The sequence below is a fragment of the Podarcis tiliguerta genome (assembly GCF_965153285.1).
Source record: "Podarcis tiliguerta genome assembly, chromosome: 18".
Taxonomy (NCBI): domain Eukaryota; kingdom Metazoa; phylum Chordata; class Lepidosauria; order Squamata; family Lacertidae; genus Podarcis; species Podarcis tiliguerta.
This window is the reverse complement of record NC_139551.1, coordinates 8,954,860-8,972,028: the sequence shown is the minus strand read 5'-3', so window position 1 is coordinate 8,972,028 and position 17,169 is coordinate 8,954,860.

Sequence of the window (17,169 nt, the reverse complement as noted above, 5' to 3'; positions counted from 1 at the left end):
CCCTCGGCCAATAAAGCGAGATGAGCGCCGCAACCCCAGAGTCGGCCACGACTGGACCTAATGGTCAGGGGTCCCTTCACCTTCACATTCTGCCTTGGTCAAACCACACCTGGAGTCCTGTGTCCAGTTCTGGGAGCCCCAATTTAAGGAGGACATTGACAAGCTGGAAGATGTGCAGAGGAGGAGGACCAGGATTATCAAGGATCTGGAAACCAAGCCTTATGCGGAATGGTTGAGTGAGATGGGTCTGTTTAGCCTGGAAAAGAAGGAGATATGAGAGCCATCTTCCAGTATCTCAAGGGCTGTCACCAGGAAGATGTGCAAGCTTGTCTTCTCCTGCTCCGGAGTGTAGGACTTGAACCAACACATTCAACTTACAAGAAAGGAGGTTCTGATTAAACATCAGGAAGAACTTTCTGGCAGTAAGAGCCGTTCAGCAGTGGAACAGACTCCCTTGGGAGGTGGTGGGCTCTCCTCCCTTGAAGGCTTTAAGCAGAGGTTGACCAGACATCCGTCATGGATGCTTTAGCTGAGTCTTGCATTGCAGGCAGTTGGACTAGATGTGTTTCGTTGTCCCTTCCCACTCTGCTATTCTATGATTATAGACCACAGGAGAGGAGGGCTCTGTTCTGCCGTGGTGAGAACAAGATGCTGGACTATGGTGGACCATTGGTGTGATCCAGTAGGCTCTTATGATTGGGCATAGCTTGGAAGCCCCATTTGGAGGAGGAAGGCGAAAGAGGGGGGGGGCTGGAAGGCGGCACACAGAGGTAGAGATGGGAGGTTGTCCCCTAAGAGCCTCATTGGGGAGTGGGGAGGACTTTGACCAGCCAGAGGGGGGCAGGCTATAGAGGAAGAGCTGGAGCTGAATGCAGAGGGGGGCAAACACTGTCTTCTTGCTGAAACCCAGGTGCCACCTTTAGAGGTAGGATCAGGGACACCTGCTCAAATGAACTAATGTGCATTCACTTGCATAACAGAACCGTGGGGGGGGGGGAGAGAGAATTTCATGAGCTCATCACTCCATCTTTAAAAGCTTGGCAGGACAGTGAGTGTCACATGTTGGAACGTCTTCGTTCCAGTTGCAAACTTCTTTCCTTGCTCATAGACCTTGCAATCTTGTCCTTGCTGCCGAACCTGTTCCGCTATCAGCCTGAATGAAGAGCTCTCCCTGACTCTCAGGTAAGAGCCACTGCTGTTGTGCTTCGGGATGGGAAGCCCGAGAATGACTGTGTTTCCGCCCTTGGGGAGAGAAACGCGCAAAGGATCTCACCTCCTTTCTGACCCTTTTGAATTCGGGATTCTTCAGATTGAACTGCAACCTATTGCATGTGACGCAGCCCACCCCCACCCCTAGCTGTGGTCCTCCCCTGACTGTAGACCCCCCCAAAGCCTGCTCCCTTTCACACACAAACGCACACAGACTCTTCCCTGCCCGCCCCTTCGCCCACACCCCCAACCAAATTCAATCAGATAACGTATAAATTAAAGGAAGCACCGACAGTCAAAAATCTGCCAGGATCTGATAACAAAATCTGTTTGGAACAGCTGCCTAGTGACAAGTCTAATAAACTGTATTAATGGTGTCATTATTATTCCCTAATTAAAAGCTAATAACTAAGAGTTAATTGCCTTTAAAAAGATGAAGCAGCACCCAGCTCTGGCGTGGATTTATCTCTGTTTTGCTTTGCCTGCCTGGCAGGGCTGATATTTCTTGGGTAATTAACTGAGGCAGAAAGCTACTAATCTCCTTTTGTTGGTATAGCCACTTGAATTTAAAAGGTGTGTTGGGTGTTTTTTGTATCAACGCCCCCTTTTTTCCTGTGTGTGACTTGAAGAGAGTATGACTGAGCCAAGGATGATAACTTTTAAGGCTGTCTACTCACTTTAATGTTCCTTCACAGCAAATCAGGGCACCCACTTAATACGTAGTTACACCTGCCAGATAGGTAAATAAGGTAAAGGACCACTGGACGGTTAAGTCCAGTCAAAGGCGACTATGGGGTTGCAGCGCTCATCTTGTTTTCCGGTGTTTGTCCACAGACAGCTTCCGGGTCATGTGGCCCACAGGACTAAACTGCTTCTGGCGCACCGGAACACTGTGACGGAAACCAGAGCGCACGGAAACGCCATTTACCTTCCTGTCACCGGAGTACCGGCGTATCTACTTGCAAACAAGTACCGGAGTATCTACTTGCCCTGGCGTGCTTTCGAACTGCTAGGTTGGCAGGAGCTGAGACAGAGTAACGGGAGCTCACCCAGTTGCGGGGATTTGAACTGCCAACCTGAACAGCAAGCCCAAGAGGCTCAGTGGTTTAGACCACAGCGCCACCCGCATCCCTACCTCTCAGTATGGTCACTGGGTATACCTCTCTTAACTGGTGTGTGCAGACATCATGAAGAAGGGTAAAGGTAAAGGTACCCCTGCCGGTATGGGCCAATCGTGTCCGACTCTAGGGTTGCGTGTTCATCTCACTCAAGAGGCCGGGAGCCGGCGCCGTCCAAAGACACTTCCGGGTCACGTGGCCAGCGTGACGAAGCTGCAGCTGGCGAGCCAGCACCAGTGCCGCACACGGAAACGCTGTTTACCTTCCCGCTATAAAGCGGTACCTATTTATCTACTTGCACTTAGGGGTGCTTTCGAACTGCTAGGTGGGCAGGAGCTGGGACCGAACGACGGGAGCTCACCCCGCCGCGGGGATTCGAACCGCCGACCATACGATCAGCAAGTCCTAGGCACTGAGGTTTTACCACCCGCGTCCCTTGCAGACATCATGAACTGACCTGTAAATAAAGCAGCAAATCCATCTTCCTGGCATTCTTGAAAAACTTTAGGTCCACTGGAAACGTATTTACAGGAGGCTTACACTACTACATTGGGGAAGACTTGAAAATGCCTTTGCGAGAAGTAAGAACGCTTGCAGCCTGCCTAGTTTCTGTAGCTGAGTCCTTAAAGACAACTTAGAAACTTCAATTGGCTCAAACTGCAGCAGCTGGATTGCTGACTGGGGTTCCATTTAGATCCTACAATAAACCCTGATTTGAATCAGCTGCACCGGTTACCAGTTTGTTTGTGGGCCCAATTCTAGGTGCTCACTTCAGGGTTTAAACTCCTTAACAACCCAGGCCCCCAATGTCTGAAATGCCACCTTTTTCGCTACAGACCATCTTGGGTGATGAGATCGACAGAGGGGACCTTATTGGCAATACCTCTGCCCTCAGTGGCTGGCCCAGAGGAAGAGGGCCTTCTCTGTGGCAGCCCCTCTGCTGTGGGACCCACAGAGGTGCGTCCCTGTACAGCTTCTGGATTTACCATTCTTCTGACAAGCAGAAATCCAGCAGGTGAGGAAGATGTGAGTCATTGAAATTAATGTGCATTGCTAACTTAGATCTGTAAATGTCATTGTATGTCCTCTGTGAGTATAATCAGCATTGGAAACAACCCATTGTAATGGAATAGGGAGAGGGTGGCGCTGTGGTCTAAACCACTGAGCCTCTTGGGCTTGCTGATCAGAAGGCTGGCGGTTCGAATCCCCGCGATGACGGGGTGAGCTCCCGTTGCTCTGTCCCAGCTTCTGCCAACCTAGCAGTTCAAAAGCACACCAGTGCGAGTAGATAAATAGTAGGGAGGCAAATGGCGTTTCCATGTGCTCTGGTTTCTGTTACGGTGTTCCATTGTGCCAGAAGTGGCTTAGTCATGCTGGGCTACATGAACTCCTAATGATGATGGGGGAGTCCAGTCCTCCTAGATTCTAAGAGCTAAGAACACAAGAAGAGCCCTGCTAAATCAGCCCTTATCTTGCCCACCATTTTGTGGCCAGCTAGATGGCTCTGGGAAGCCTTCAAGCAGGGCACGAGTTGTGTGCTTTCCTGTGAAATAGGAATAGTGGTCTGCCTTAAACTGTGTCAAGTTTAACTATGGAACTCCTTCCCACAAGAGGCAGTGATGGCCACCAACTTAAAAGAGGATTGGGGAAATTTGTGAAAGAGAAGATGACTATTGAAGCTATGGAGACTAGGCTCTCCCTCCATGCTCAGCAGCAGTAATGAGCCTTGTTGCCTCCCATGAGGGGAGAGTGGCTCTTGGCCCCGGGGCCCGCTTGTGGGTTTACCTCAAGCACCCGGTTGGCCACTGTGAGAACAATTCTTATGTTATTTGTCACGTTGGGCAAAAGATTCCTTTTGGGTTGTGTTGGGTGACACTCATGGCTCCTTCCAACTGTATGGTTTGTGTTCGCGCTCCCTGGGCCCTTGAAGTTGGCTCTATGATTCTGTTACTCTTTTCAGACCCAGCACTAATAATAATAATAATAATAATAATAATTATTATTATTTATTATTTATACCCTGCCCATTTGAGTGGGCTTCCCCAGCCACTCTGGGGGGCTTCCAACAAAATATAAAAATACAGTAATGCATCAAACATTGAAAGCTTCTCTAAACAGGGCTGCCTTCAGATGTAGTCTAAAGGTCTGGTAGTTGTTGTTCTCTTTGACATCTGGTGGGAGGGCGTTCCACAGAGCAGGTGCCACCACTGAGAAGGCCCTCTGCCTGGTTCCCTGTAACCTTGCAGGGAGGGAACCACCGGAAGGCCCTCAGCACTGGACCTCAGCGTCTGGGCAGAACGATGGGGGTGGAGACGCTAATTCAGGTATACTGGGCAGAGGCTATTCAGGGCTTTAAAGGTCAGCACCAACATTTAATTGTGCTTGGAAATGTAACTGGGAGCCAATGTAGGTCTTTCAGGACCGGTGTTATGTGGTCTTGGCGGCCGCTCCCAGTCCCCAGCCTAGCTGCCACATTCTGGATTAGTTGTAGTTTCTGGGTCACCTTCAAGGGTAGCCCCACATAGAGCGCATTGCAGTAGTCCAAGCGAGAGATAACCAGATCATGTCCCACTTTGGCAAAACAGGGATCAGGCAGGTAGGGTCTCAGCCTACGTACCAGATGGAGCTGCCCTGGACACAGAATTAACTTGCGCATCCATGGACTGCTGTGAGTCCAGAATGACTCCCTGCGCACCTGGTCCTTCAGGGGCACATTTGCCCCATTCAGGACCAGGGAGTCCCCCACATCTGCCCACCCCCGTCCCCCAAACATGCACTTGGGGTCTCATTTTTAACCTTCTGCCATAGATCTGCATGCTGGTAGTGCTTCTGTTTTGACCCGTCTTGGATCAAGCCCACTGCTTGTAGTGCTGTGGTTTGTGGAGGGCAAGTGGCTTCTCCTTAAAGTCCTGGCTGGTCATGATCCCGATAGCTGCTCAAATCAGTCCTTTGACCTCCGTGTGGAAGAGCAATCCCTTCGTCATTTAACGGGGAATGGGGCAAACCCCAAAGAATTAAGGAAACGAAATTCCCAAAGGCGAACCAGAATCTGTCGACATCAAGCCTGCATTTGGTTGTAAACAATCCCTCAGGTTGAGGGAGAGAGATAAAGTACAGGCTTTATTTCATTTCCCTCAAGATTTTATCCAGGGAAGGAAACGGGGGGAAAGGGGGGGAGGAATAAATACAGTCACTTCTGGGATTTTCCTCTTCAGATGTTGACTTAATCTGAAAAATTTTGGCAGCCAATGAGGCGTGGAGTGTCTGGTCTCGCTGCTATCTACTGCAGCTGAATATTTTATCTGGCTGGCAGAAGGCGGCAGAGGGTTGGGAACAGAGGAAGCTGCCTGTACGGCGACTCAGGGCATCAGCCCAGTTTACCTCAGGGTTGCCAACCCTGAGTGGCAGCCGTCCTCCAGGGCTTCCATTCATACAAAGAGACCAGGGACTGGTCCTTCTGGACAGTGGCATAGCGTGGGTTGTCAGCACCCGGGGCAAGGCAAGTAATTTGCGCCCCCTAACCCGGGGCAAGGAAAGTAATTTGCGCCCCCCCCCCCGCTGCACTGTCCCTCCCCCAGATAGTCCCTCGCTCTCTCTCCGCACTGCACCGCACGCCTGGCACCCTCCCCTCCACAGTGGGCGGCGACCCGGCGGCTCGGATCGGATTCGCACAGCCAGCACTGCAGTGAGAGAGAGAGTGAGTGAGACAGGTAGGGGCAGAGAGCTGCGAGTGCGAGCGCCCCCCCCCCCGATGTTGCGCCCGGTGCGGCCGGCCCCCCCCTGCACCCCCCACGCTACGCCACTGCTTCTGGATCCTGCTGCTGAGCTGCAGTTCCCTCTACAGTGGTACGTCAGGTTACAGAGGATTCAGGTTACAGACGCTTCAGGTTACAGACTCCACTAACCCAGAAATATTACCTCGGGTGAAGAACTTGGCTTCAGGATGAGAACAGAAATCGTGCTCCAGCGGCAGCAGGAAGGCCCCATTAGCTAAAGTGGTGCTTCAGGTTAAGAACAGTTTCAGGTTAAGTACGAACCTCCAGAACAAATTAAGTACTTAACCCAAGGTACCACTGTACTTCAAATAAGTAAAGGTAAAGGTAAAGGGACCCCTGACCATTAGGTCCAGTCGTGGCCGACTCTGGGGTTGCGGTGCTCATCTCGCTTTATTGGCCGAGGGAGCCGGCGTACAGCTTCCGGGTCATGTGGCCAGCATGACTGGTTCTGGCGAACCAGAGCAGTGCACAGAAACACCGTTTACCTTCCCGCCGGAGTGGTACCTATTTATATACTTGCACTTTGACGTGCTTTTGAACTGCTAGGTTGGCAGGAGCAGGGACTGAGCAACGGGAGCTCACCCCGTCACAGGGATTTGAACTGCCGACCTTCTGATCAGCAAGCCCTAGGCTCAGTGGTTTAACCCACAGCGCCACCCGCGTCCCACTTCAAATAAAGCTAGGTTCTAATTCTCGTGGTTCTGATAGAAGCAAGGGCCGCCAAGTCCGTGTGCCTCAGTTTTGCCTCTGCGGACTCTCCAGGATTTCTTTCCCAACCTTACCTGGAGTTACCTGGATTGAACTGGGACCTTGTACACGAGAAGCAGGTGCTCTGACAATGAGGCCTCCTCCCTCGCTGGGTCGAATACCTGTGAGGCAAGATTCCCCTAAAAATCAACTAGAAAGAGAACTCTGCAAAGGTGGTGAGGGATTTCATCTCCTTCCTGCCACGGAGGAAGTGCCAGAGAGCCCTGCTGATAGAACTTGTATACCTCCAGTTGTAATAATGGATGGTTTCATCGATTTCACCCCTCCCTAAAGAAATAAATTCCATCAATGGTGTCTCCGAAAAATTTTACACATCACTTGGGAATACAGGTGAACTAACGCCAGTGTACTGGAAGAAGCAAAGATCTCCAGTGTCGAAGCAATGATTCTTCAACATCAACTTCGTTGGACTGGTTGTGTCTTTCGGATGCCTGAGTATCGTCTTCCAAAGCAATTACTCTATTCCCAACTTGAAAATGGACAGCGTAATGCTGGTGGTCAACAAAAGAGGTTCAAATACTCTCTCAAGGCAAATCTTTAAAAATGTAGTATAAACACCGACAACTGGGAAACACTGGCCTGCGAGTGCTGCAATTGGAGAACAGCCTTTACCAAAGGTGTCCTGGGCTTTGAAGACGCTCGAACTCAGGACGAAAGGGAGAAACACGCTAAGAGGAAGGCACGCTTGGCAAACCCTCACCTGGATCAACTCCTGCCCAGAAACCAATGTCCCCACTGTGGACATGTTTATACTACTTTTTTTTTTAAAGATTTGCCTTGAGAGAGTCATAGAATCATAGAATCATAGAGTTGGAAGAGACCACAAGGGCCATCGAGTCCAACCCCCTGCCAAGCAGGAAACACCATCAGAGCACTCCTGACACATGGTTGTCAAGCCTCTGCTTAAAGACCTCCAAAGAAGGAGACTCCACCACACTCCTTGGCAGCAAATTCCACTGTTGAACAGCTCTTACTGTCAGGAAGTTCTTCCTAATGTTTAGGTGGAATCTTCTTTCTTGTAGTTTGGATCCATTGCTCCGTGTCCGCTTCTCTGGAGCAGCAGAAAACAACCTTTCTCCCTCCTCTATGTGACATCCTTTTATATATTTGAACATGGCTATCATATCACCCCTTAACCTCCACTTCTCCAGGCTAAACATGCCCAGCTCCCTTAGCCGTTCCTCATAAGGCATCGTTTCCAGGCCTTTGACCATTTTGGTTGCCCTCCTCTGGACACGTTCCAGTTTGTCAATGTCCTTCTTGAACTGTGGTGCCCAGAACTGGACACAGTACTCCAGGTGAGGTCTGACCAGAGCAGAATACAGTGGCACTATTACTTCCCTTGATCTAGATGCTATACTCCTATTGATGCAGCCCAGAATTGCATTGGCTTTTTTAGCTGCCGCGTCACACTGTTGGCTCATGTCAAGTTTGTGGTCAACCAAGACTCCTAGATCCTTTTCACATGTACTGCTCTCAAGCCAGGTGTCACCCATCTTGTATTTGTGCCTCTCATTTTTTTTGCCCAAGTCTTTAAACCTCTTTTGTTGACCACCAGAATTACGCTTTCCATTTTTAAGTTTGGAATAGAGTAGTTGCTTTGGAAGACGATAATCAGACCTCCGAACAACATGGCCAGTCCAGCGAAGTTGATGTTGAAGAATCATTGCTTCCTCACTGGTGTACTGAGTAGAGACAGCCAACATGGTGCTCTCCAGTTGTTGGTCTATAACTAACCATTGTCTCCGCTGTCCCGGGACTTGTGGGAGTTGAAGTCCAGCACCATTTGAAGGGTGAGGCTCTCCAGGGTTTAGAGTGGGGTCTCTCTTTCCTAGCCCTGCCTGGAAAGGACAAAGATTGAATCTGGGCCAGTGTGGTGTAGTGGTTAAGAGCGGTAGTCTCGTAATCTGGGGGAACCAGGTTTACGTCTCCGCTCCTCCACATGCAGCTGCTGGGTGACCTTGGGCCAGTCACACTTCTCTGAAGTCTCTCAGCCTCACTCACCTCACAGAGTGTTTAGAATCATAGAATCCTAGAGTTGGAATAGACCACAAGGGCCATCGAGTCCAACCCCCTGCCAAGCAGGAAACACCATCAGAGCACTCCTGACATATGGTTGTCAAGCCTCTGCTTAAAGACCTCCAAAGAAGGAGACTCCACCACACTCCTTGGCAGCAAATTCCACTGTCGAACAGCTCTTACTGTCAGGAAGTTCTTCCTAATGTTTAGGTGGAATGTTGTGGGGGAGGAAGGGAAAGGAGAATGTTAGCCGCTTTGAGACTCCTTAAAGGGAGTGAAAGGCGGGATATCAAATCCAAACTCCTCCTCCTCTTCTTCTTCTTCCATGCAACACAGTTGATGACTATGCCTCCTTCCCTGTAGATGAGAAAATCTGTGCAGTTGAGGATCACTTAGTTGTTTTTCTGCATTCCTACCTCCCCAGTCCTCGTCCGGTGCAACTACACCACGCTGGTTTTGTAAAATACAGTCTTGGAGGTCTTGGAGTGACCTTAATTCACTGTAGGGGTTTCCAGGTGAGGAGCATCCCAGGCCCAGAGATTTCAGGGCCCAAACCAGAGTCTTTGGGGGCAATCCCTGGAGATGTCATTGCAGGGGAGACCCTGGAGATGGAAGTTAATTGGGAGAAAGGGAGTAGAGGAGGAAATTCCCCCACCTCTAGGCTCTATACTGTAATTTGTCTGCCCCCCCTGGAGATTGAGGCCCTCCAGCTGCCCCCTGGAGGGGGGCAGGCAAACCTGGAGGACTTTGGGTCAGTCCTAGAGGGCTAGGAACCCTAATTCACTGTCTCCTGGAAACTTGGCCCAGGGAATTCTGCCTTGTCCTCTAATCACAGAAGGGTGAAGTCTCTCCTTCTCCTCCTCCCTCCCTCTGCTCTGCCGCTGCCCCCACCTCCCAAATCCAAACCACCATCTGCCTGGAAGATTATTAGCTGACGGAAGACAAATGTTGCTTTTTTGGAAAGTTCACTTCATCCGTGTTTTTTTAAAAAAATAAAGAAAGAAAAATTGTGTAGGGAGGGCTGATTTCATTAAAGTCTCCCCCGCCCCCAGAGCAAACTGCAAAATGCATTTAGTGACCATCTTGAGAAGGGTAGCTTTTCCTTGTGCTGTGCCTTTAAAATGTATTTTTAAAAAATGGGGGGTGGGAGAGAGATTTGAAATCTTCTGGGGGGTCTGTGATAATTAAAAAGATGATGCTCTAACATAATTCTTAATTAAACTGTAATGAGATAAGAATTTGTGTGGTCTGTTCTTTGTCTGTTTGGCGGGATGTGCTTGCTCCCACCATAATTATGTGATTTATGATCTAACACGCCAAGATGTAATTAGTTACGTTTTGCCTTGGCCCTCCCCTCCCTCCCTCCCCCCCCCACCTTTTCAAAATTTTAACTTTTATTTAGATTAGAAAAATGCCACGATCTCAGGTTATGCTGGTTTCCCCTGGTGAGATAGATATTTCCCCCCCCCCCTCCTTTAATTACAAAAGAGAGGGGGAGGGGATGTTCCTGCCGAGGAGGGGGGGGGCAGAGGACAACAACTGCAATGTGTTCAGAAGCAGATATTCCCAGAAAACGCAAATTGGAGGCGAAGGATTTGCAGGAGATGGATGGAATGAGCAAAGCCAGAGATTAGTGGAAGGATCTTGGGGGCAAGGAGAGTTCCCAGTGGAAAGAAAAGATAACAATGAAAACTGGAGAAAATCATCTCTGCCCTGGAAGAGAGTAAAACCAACACTGGAACACAATGTGCTCACAAGTCGTCTTCTTCGGCGATCCAAGCCCAGTAAGATTGTCTTCCATGAACACGGTTTTAAAAGTGAGTCCATAAGTGAGTGTGGAGGCCAGTTCTGGATCCACACGTCCTTCCACAGTGGGGACATTGGTTTCCAGGGAGGAGTTGATCACAGTGAGGGTTTGCCAATCGTTCCTTCCTCTTAGCATACTTCCCCCTTTCATTCTGAGTTTGAGCATCTTCAAAGCCCATGACACCTTTGGTCAAGGCTGTCCTCCAACTGGAGCTCTTGCAGGCCATTGTTTCCCAGTTGTCAGTGTACTACATTTTTAAAGATTTGCCTTGAGAGAGTCTTTGAACCTATTTTGTTGACCACCAGCATTACGCTTTCCATTTTTCAGTTCAGAAGAGAGTAGTGGAACGCCCTCCCATCAGATGTCAAAGAGATAAACAACTACAGTGGTCCCTCTCTTCGTCTTGCGGTTTTTTTTTGTCTTGCGAAGCAAGCCCATTAGCGGCTTAGCGGATTAGCGCTATTAGCGGCTATTAAAGGCTTAAGGGATTAGCGGATTAGCTGCTAAAAGGCTATTAGCGGCTTAGCGGGCTTAGTGGATCAGCTGTTAAGTGGCTTAGCGATCAGCTGTTAAGCGGCTTAGCGATCAGCTGTTAAGCGGCTTAGCGGCTTGGGGAAAAGGGGGGGGAGGGGAAAAAACCCCGCAGGAACTCACAAGACATTTTCGTCTTGCGAAGAAAGCCCATAGCAAATTCGTTTTGCGAAGCACCTCCAAAACAGAAAACCCTTTCGTCTAGCGGGTTTTCCGTCTTGCGAGGCATTCGTCTTGCGGGGCACCACTGTACCTGACATTCAGAAGACATCGTAAGGCAGCCCTGTTCAGGGAAGTTTTTAATATTTTTAATATTTTTAATATTTAACGCTGTACTGTTTTTAACACTTGATTGGGAGCCGCCCAGAGTGGCTGGGGAAACTCAGCCAGATGGGTGGCGTATAAATAATAAATTTTATTATTATTATTTTTTATTATTATTATTATTATTATTATTATTATTATTATTATTATTGCTTTGGAAGATGATCATCAGGCATCTGCACAACATGACCAGTCCAACGAAGTGGATGTTGAAGAATCATTGCTTCCACACTGGTGTACTGAGCAGCGACAGTCAACAGGGTGCTCTCCAGATGTTGGTCTATAACTAAGAGGATGTTGAAGAATCATTGCTTCGACATTGGGGAAGGTAAGCGCCTGTCCACACCTCGGCTTAATTTGGATTGTGAACCACTTGTGCCTCCTTTAACTTGCCCTGGTCCATGTAACATTCTCCTCCAACTCCGGCCATCCAACATTCTCCATGTTTAGCCTGGAGAAGAGGAGGTTAACGGGTGATATGATAGCCATGTTCAAATATAGAAAAGGATGTCACATAGAGGAGGGAGAAAGGTTGTTTTCTGCTGCTCCAGAGAAGCGGACACGGAGCAATGGATCCAAACTACAAGAAAGAAGATTCCACCTCAACATTAGGAAGAACTTCCTGACAGTAAGAGCTGTTTGACAGTGGAATTTGCTGCCAAGGAGTGTGGTGGAGTCTCCTTCTTTGGAGGTCTTTAAGCAGAGGCTTGACAACCATATGTCAGGAGTGCTCTGATGGTGTTTCCTGCTTGGCAGGGGGTTGGACTCGATGGCCCTTGTGGTCTCTTCCAACTCTAGGATTCTAGGATTCTAACACTTTCTGCTCCCTAACTCCTGAGATTCCTCATGTTGGTGAGGTGGCTCTTCCATTCAAATCTCTAAAGCATAGGGATCTAGGGAGGAGATTGTTCCTCTTGAGGATGGGGACTGGCGAGAGCAATGGGGACTCTTGTCCTTTTACTCATGGAGAGGCAACCTGCTTTGAATCCCGGCCAATTTGTTACAGGTAGGGCCCATCCTTTGTGCCACACATTCTAGGCACAGGTCTGTGTCATGGGCATAGCCAAGATTTATTTTTGGGGGGGGGGGGGTGGATAGGCTCTATGGGTGCAGAACCCAGTTATCTGTGATGCATTTAGTCAGTTAGGTATTTTCATTTATTTACCGTATTTTTCGCTCTATAAGACGCACCAGACCACAAGACGCACCTAGTTTTTGGAGGAGGAAAAGAAGAAGAAAAAATATTCTGAATCTCAGAAGCCAGAACAGCAAGAGGGATCGCTGCGCAGTGAAAGCAGCAATCCCTCTTGCTGTTCTGGCTTCTGGGATAGCTGCGCAGCCTGCATTCGCTCCATAAGACGCACACACATTTCCCCTTACTTTTAGGAAGGGAAAAGTGAGTCTTATAGAGCAAAAAATACGGTACTTGATTTTGGGAAGGCAGCTGCCCTCCTTACACTGCGGAAAACCCAATTGCCATTTGCCTATTCAGCAGTAGAGCTCTTTACAGGCATGATCCATAATAATAATAATAATAATAATAATAATAATTTATACCCTGCCCATTTGGCTGGGTTCCCCAAGCCACTCCGGGCAGCTGCCAACAGATTAAAAACAGAATAAAACATCACAAATTGAAAACTTCCCTAAACAGGGCTGCCTTCAGGTGTCTTCTAAAAGCTTCTTTTTAAAGCTCCATACCTGAGCACTTTTATTTTTTATTCTTTCCGGCTCTGGAACTTTCCTCATGAAAACCATTTATTTATTTTTTATTTGATTTTACAAATATATATTTATGACCATACCAAATACACATCCATATATAGAGAAATTACCCTGAATCTTGAGACTTCCTCCCCCCCCCCACCGCCTCATCCCCTCCGTGGATCCTAATCGTCAACATGTTCAACTGCATATTATTTTGTAATCCATATTTTGGGGTTTGTAAAAGTGGCTGGAGGGGGGGGGAATCCCTTTCCAACTCTCTTGCTTGTACCATGGTCCGCATTTTTTCTGCGGCGACTTCTCTCTCTCTCTCTCTCTCTCCTCCCTCCCTTCCTTCCTTCCTTCCTTCCTTCCTTCCTTCCTTCCTTCCTTCCTTCCTTCCTTCCTTCCTTCCCTCCTTTCTCTCTCTCTCTCTCTCTCTCTCTCTCTCTCTCTCTCTCTCTCTCTCTCTCTTTCCTTGTCTCTCTGCCCCGAACTGGTTCCCTCGCCTTGATACCATCTCAGCCGCTGGATATATTGTGTTTTGAAATTCCGAAAGCAGCCCACCTGTGATGTGTTGTTAATTTTAACATCCAATCCCAACACCTGCAGGGTCCAAAATGTGCTTTTTTTAAAAAAAAAAAAAAAGTCTCAATGCTGCTGCTGTGAGCTCCTTTGTCTTTTTATCCTCCTGCAAACCTCTGTCTTCCTGTCTCTCTGTATATAAGGTAAAAGGTAGAGGCCTCCTGGATGGTTAAGTCCAGTCAAAGGCGACCATGGGGTTGCGATGCTCATCTTGCATTCAGGCTGAGGATGAGGGAGCCGGAGTTTGTCCGCAGACATAGTCTATGTGCTGCAGTCTGTAGCTGGAGACCAATTTGGAGAAATGTTTGCATTCTCCCCCTCCCTGGCTTACCCCCCCCCCCCCGCTTTCTTCTCTGTCAAGGGTAATTGCTTTGCTAGTTTCATTTGACTATAATGTGCTTATTTTACAAGTTAACTGTGGTCAGAAAATATAGATATTAGAAGATTGTGTATTCAACATTCTTGCAACCTCCCCCTCCATCGGCTTGTTCTGGGGGTGAAGTTGTTGTTGCATGTGGAGCAAAACAGCTGCTTTGGACACCTGAGCGCAATGCATGTTTCACTTGCTGAAAGGCGCATGTTGTGTCCGTTAAACGAATCGGCGGGAAAGAGTCTTTGTGCAATGGTTAATTATGAGAGCCATGGTGGTTGGAGGTTTGGTGTGATGTACTGGAGTTCTCACCCTGGGCCAGCAGGGGGATACTGTAGATAGTTTTCACTCAGGTCCACATATGCAAATAAGGAATGACGTTCAGTGATTGGATAGTTACAGAAAGTTGCTACTGTAGTGGAGCTCTATATAAGCAGGTTGGCTGAACCTTTCAGTCCGGTTCTGGCCTGTGAATAAACAAGAGCTGTTTGAAGAATCGCTGTGTCGTCTGATACGTTCACCCACAACTTAACATTTAGAGCATGGGTAGGCAAACTAAGGCCCAGGGGCCGGATCCAGCCCAATCGCCTTCTCAATCCGGCCCGCGGTCGGTCCGGGAATCAGCATGTTTTTACATGAGTAGAATGTGTGCTTTTACTTAAAATGCATCTCTGGGTTATGTGTGGGGCATAGGAATTCGTTCATCCCCCCCCAAAAAAATATAACCCAGCCCTCCCCCACATGGTTTGAGGGATGGTGGACTGGCCCCCTGCTGAAAAAGTTTGCTGAACCCTGCTCTAAGGGCTCGAGGTGGTTCTCTGCAGCAACCCTGTTTATTTGTTGGCTATTTATAAATAACATTTCGGTCACCCTGAGAGTGATGACTGGCCCCAAGTTCACCCCAAGAGCTACAAGTGGCTGAGAAATCTGAACCCTCATCTCCCCAGGGTCCTCGTGCGGCTACACCATAAAAGGTAACGGTACCCCTGCCCGTACCGGCCAGTCTTGACAGACTCTAGGGTTGTGCGCCCATCTCACTCAAAGAGGCCGGGGGCCAGCGCTGTCCGGAGACACTTCCGGGTCACGCAGCCAGCGTGACATCGCTGCTCTGGCGAGCCAGAGCCGCACACGGAAACGCTGTTTACCTTCCCGCTAGTAAGCGGTCCCTATTTATCTACTTGCACCCGAGGGTGCTTTCGAACTGCTAGGTTGGCAGGCTCTGGGACCGAACAACGGGAGCGCACCCCGCCGCGGGGATTCGAACCGCTGACCTTTCGATCGGCAAGCCCTAGGCGCTGAGGCTTTTACCCACAGGGCCACCCGCATCCACAGCGCCACCCGCGTCCGCGACCGGCTACACCATGCCAGGTCTCATATACAACCTGAGCATGGGGTGGAGCGGCTCATAGGGTAAACAGCCCCAGAGATGTTGCTTCCCTTTTAGGTCTTCAGTCCCACAGTCCAGTGCAAAGACGTCTCACTGTCTACAGTTTTCAGCACCCAGCTTTTCACACACACACACACACACACACACACACACACAACTCTGCACATAGTTCTCCCATGTAGCAGCTATGTGTGACAGGGCAGAAAGGTCCCCTCATTTGTTCTACGGCACAGAGCATCACCTTTGGATATGCAAAATTGTGGTCTTTAACTACCCACACCATGGGTAGGCAAACTAAGGCCTGGGGGCCGGATCTGGCCCAATCGCCTTCTCAATCCGGCCCATGGACGGTCCGGGAATCAGCGTGTTTTTACATGAGTAGGATGTGTCCTTTTACTTAAAATGCATCTCTGGGTTATTTGTGGGGCATAGGAATTCGTTCATCCCCCCCAAAAAATATAGCCTGCCCCCCACAAGTTCTGAGGGACAGTGGACCGGCCCCCTGCTGAAAAAGTTTGCTGACCCCTGACCCAGACCAAAGCTGGATGGAGAGGTGTGTTTGCAGAAACTGTTGGGATACTGCCAGGGAGACAAAGTCCATCATGACTCCACGTTGTCTCCGGACGTCCATCGATCTCCCATAGACACGCAGTATCAGCAACTAGCGACACGAGCTCCAGAAATAGCTTGCCACATTCCAGAGCCGATGCACGCTCTATCAGCAGATAATTCACAGCGAAAGATGCACCCAGGAGAGCATTATTTACAAGTTTATTCAGCGTTGATCAGAACAAAGAAAAGCATGACTGCCTGCTTCAGTGTCTCCGGCACAGAGAGTGAAACGAAAGCAAAGACACAACATAAACTTCCTGTGAACAGGAAATGCGCAGACTCTGTGACTCACAAAGCCTGCTCCCTTTTAAGGTGGAACGGAAATATCCTAACAGAAACTAGCTCCCTGTTGGCTGGCCTCTGTCTGCTTTGGGAGACAGCAGAGGAATGTGGCTTTGAGGGTGCGGTCAAGCCTGGCTGTAGAGAATGATGTGGGAGAGACATGTTTTGTTGCAGCTGGGGCAAGCCAAGGTGTCTGGTGGCGCTGCTGTAGATGCACCAGGGTGTTCTTTCTCTCTGCACTGCTCCCAGCGGGCATTCCTCCTCTGGTCACTGCACGACTCGACCATCTGTCTCCAGGGCAATCGTCTGCAAGGGATTCTCACTTGGCGGGGTTGGTGTTGCTTCATGTCTCGTTTGTAGACATCTTTGACCTGCCAAAGGATCCTGCCATTTCCCAAGATGGGCTTGGGAGAGCGCAGCTTCGTCTGAGATGCTATACTGCCATGTGATGCCCAAAATGTAAAATTTACATGTGTCGCTCTGCCTGTGGCTCATAGCTGTCAAGCGTTCCTTATTTGGCGGAACAGTCCCTTATCCCAGCGCTGTGTCCCGCTGCTGTCCCTTATTGAATCATAGAGTTGGAAGAGACCACAAGGGCCATTGAGTCCAACCCCCTGCCAAGCAGGAAACACCATCAGAGCACTCCTGACATATGGTTGTCAAGCCTCTGCTTAAAG